This window comes from Fukomys damarensis, unplaced genomic scaffold (assembly GCF_012274545.1).
Source record: "Fukomys damarensis isolate Sample0158 unplaced genomic scaffold, DMR_v1.0_HiC HiC_scaffold_14, whole genome shotgun sequence".
NCBI classification, from domain to species: Eukaryota; Metazoa; Chordata; class Mammalia; order Rodentia; family Bathyergidae; genus Fukomys; species Fukomys damarensis.
Genome location: NW_022900926.1, coordinates 80,952,652 through 80,956,739, shown reverse-complemented (window position 1 = coordinate 80,956,739; position 4,088 = coordinate 80,952,652).

Here is a 4,088-nt window from a genome sequence, read left to right as displayed (position 1 = left end):
GGCTGGGGCCGAGGCCGGATCAAGGTTGCGAGTCAGAGCGTCTGGCCATCTGGAAAGCGCTGTGTATTTGCATAGTTTATAGAAACACTCTTAGGACTTTAGGGTTACCTAGGTCTTGGCAGGGTACTTAGGAAAAGAGGTGTCAGGCTTGACAAATAGCAACAGAATGTACCCTAGGTAGAGAAATACGTCCTCTGATATACCCATCAGTCTTTCCCCCTTTGAAATCTTTATGAGGGTACTTGCTGTTGTACTGTAGGCTCTATCGATCCTTTCTCTATTTCGTAAAGAAAATGTCAAACAATTGTGTGTTTGGCCCCCCTTTTTTAAAATTTATAACTACAAAAACCAGGTTCGTGTTTCACAGTTTATGATGTATGCACAAAAGCTAGCAAACAGGTAGTTCTAGATTGTTTAGAGAAACTGAAGACGTGGGGGTTCATCGCTCATATGGTGGAAGGATGAATATAGGAAATTTTGCCTAGGCAACAGATTGGGATGAAAGCAGCACCCCTTTCTTTCTACTTCCTCCTCAGTACCAGCCCTAGAGAACAAGCAAGGAGCTTGGTCACGTTGTTAGTAAAATTTCAACAAGCCTCAAGGAGTCAGGGAGGAGGGCCTAGCCAGGCTGTGCCCAAGCACCAGGAGTCAGGGGTGAGTCCCAGTCACCGCTGGGAAGAGTATACATGGCCTCCAGGAAACTGTAGTGTGTTCCTACCAGAGGCAGGTTGCAGAAGTGGAACCCAGGAGTGACCTAGGTGATCACCAGACTACCTTCCAGGCAGCAGAGCCAGGCAGCTGCAGAGCCTTGCCCACAGGAAGCAGAGTGGGGAGTCTCGGGTCAGAGCTGAGATACTGGGAGAGCACACCAGGAGAACAGACACCAGGGGTTCTTCCTGGTCCTCCTGTGACCTCCCCATATAGCATTCAGACTTGGCTCTCTGTAAATCTTGAACCAACATATAGTGAATATAATATGATATTCTTATATCAAAACAAGCTGTATTAGATAACTGTTTTCATTCCAGTTTTACAAATGAGGAAACTGAGGCACAGGGAGCCAATTAACTACTTTAGTTTCTGGAGCCAGGGATTAACAGTGCCAGGATTCAACAAGAAGTAGGTCTCATACCAGTAACCCTGCGGGCAATCCACCACACAGGCCCACTGGAGAGTTGTTCATGGTATTCATTCCCTAAACCTTCTGTAGCTCAATCCAGAAGTTTGTCTAAATCGAATTATTCCAAAACTTTAAATGCCTGTGACTTACTCTGTCACCTTTTACAAAAGTCATCTTCAGAAAATTACCTATGCAGTTGTACAGAAATGGACAGCCATATTGGTCTAGAAATGTTAGTTTTTTTATTTTTATTTTTTTTTCCATGTGTACAGGGGTAACACATCGTACCAAATATGTAAGGTCACATCTATGTGGGTCTGCTTACAGAAACTAATAAAGTATTCTCTAAATAATGAAAAAAAGAATAAGATAAGACTATAAGAGCAAGATGCAATTCAAATATGTTCAGGGACCATTTTCATCTCCAGAATTAAGGATTATTTTAATGTTACATCATTGCCTTTTCTCTTTTACTATCCTTTTTAGTTTTATTTTAGGATTCCCTATTTTTAATGTTCATACAGAGATTTCTTTAACTGAAATACTGAATAGTTTCTTTGGTGTGAAACACTATAATAGTACACAGGATCCTAATGAGATAATTAATAATGTGAAATAGGAAGTAAAGGGCTAAAGCTGTAAGGAAAGTGGGAAGGGTGGGGGAAAGGTAATAAGGGAGAGGAAAAAAAATATGAGAAACTGAAAAAATGGAAATAAAGTGTTTGTAAATGGGGAGGGGACGAGGGGGTGAAGGGAGGGCAGGGACAAGAGGAAAAAATGAGAATCAAGACCTATTATGTAAAGGTACAGAATCCCAATGATGAATGTAACTGTATTGTATACCTAGATTGTACCAATAACCTCAATAAAAAGAAAAAATAAGTAAAAAAAAATTACCTATGCAGTTATTGCTATGCCCTGTATCACATGGATCTGCAGCTTGCCAGAACAATTGGGCAAAGAAAAACCAAATCAGTTTCCCAAAGTTTAAGGTGCCTATGTTTCACCTGGGGCTCAAACAAGGGACAATTAGACAGTGCTTTTCAAACATTACTGTGATCTTGTTAAAATGTGAATTGTTTTTTATTTATATTAGTACGTTTGTAGTATATAATGATTACTTTCACTGTGGGTACATGTACATAACATCTTAATTCTTTTTATGTCCCCTCCCTCCCAAGCCTCTCCTCTCCATCCATCTTTTAAAATACAAATTCTGACTAAGTGGTTCTGAGGTAGGCCTGGGATTCTGCATTTCTCATACGATTCCATTTGAGATCAGATCACACTTTGAGTAACAGTTCTCTGTACCACTGGTTTACCAGGGAGATCACAAACTGCCACTGCTAACAGTATCCTCTGTTGGGTGCTTTGTAATCAATGCAGGCAAGTCACCATCTTGTTATTTTGGCCATCTCATGCAGCTTAAAGGACTGAGACAGTTAAAAATCAGAAACCTGATGTCCAATTGCTGAGAGAGAGGAAGTTACAGGGCAGGAGAGAGGTGAGAAGGTGGTGGGAAGAAAAGAGAAGAGAGGAGACAGGTAACAGGTGATTTATCTTGCTTCTGGGACCCTGCCTAGGCAATTAACAATATCATGGAGGGCCAGAGACTTAGTTCAGTGGCACCATGCCTACCTCTCAAGTGCAAGGTCCTGAGTTCGATCCCCAGTACCCCCAAAAAAAAAAAATGTCACGGAACATTTCTCAAGTACCAATATAAATAGCATAAACAAATGAGAAAGTTGGGAATTAAGTTCAGTGGTTCCAGGGGCTGCTTCACAACAAATGAGAAAAATACAAATTTAATTCACACTGGAAATTGTTTTACAGTGATATTTTACTTCATGTTTTAAAATATAGCCTAAGAGATTTAAGGCCTTATTGCTATGATAATAAATGAGTGTGATGTTGGCACTATTTCTGACTTCACACAATGAAAGTTATGCTATTTCATTAAAATATCTTTATATTATTCAAAAGTAAACAATTTACTTAATAATGGTAAGTGAATTTTATTTTAAATCTTCTGGTTTTTTTCTTTCTTTCTTTTTGGATTGATTTCTGGAGGAGAGATCGAATATTGCCCTACTTACCTGGGAGATATGGATCTTGAATCCTAACATTAAAGCTGGAAGCCACTCTGTCACAAGGGGGTGACTTTGACTATATACTTCCTGATCCACTGGACCTGAGCATTTTATAAATCATTAAGAATCTATGAGAAAGCCTGCACTATGGGTTAATTCAGTGCTAAGAAAAGGTCTACAAATAATAACCAGGCCCAGAGGAGTGGGAAGGCGTTGAGAAAAAGAGATTAGGACATTTTGAGTTTGATGATGTATTAGTTTGGTAGAACAAAGGACAGACCTCTGACAATAATGCACTTAGCAGATGGGCAAAGGAAGACACTGAGAAGAACAGAGGTAGGAGAGAGGCCAGACAGGTATTGGGGCTGCAAAAGTCAAGGGAAGAGAGAGTTCCAAGAAAGAGCAGGGTGGGATCAATAGACTCATGCACTCCTGAAAAGTCAAGTAAAATGAGGTTAGCCAGGAAAGCAAAAATTACTGATCTTGCTGGATAAATTTTTCATTGCTATGACAAAAGACCAAGATAGGCAAATTTTATAAAGAAAATTTATTTATTTAGCTCACAGTGTGGAAGGCTGAGAGTCCAAGCAGCACAGTGCTAGCTCTGGTGAGGACCCTATGCCAGATGGCAGGAGAATGTACACAGGAAAGGATCACATTTTGTTGTTGTTTTGTTTTGTTTGGGGGGTTGTTCTTGGTTTATTTTTTATACAGAGTCTCACTATGCAGCCCAGGCTTGCTCTGAACTCACAGAGATCCTCCTGCCTCAGCACCCCTAGTGCTAGGATTACAGGTGTACACTACCATGCCTGGCTAGGATCATATCTTGATAGGAAGCCTAGGAAAGATTGAGGGGTCAGGCTCAGGTGTTCTTTTTT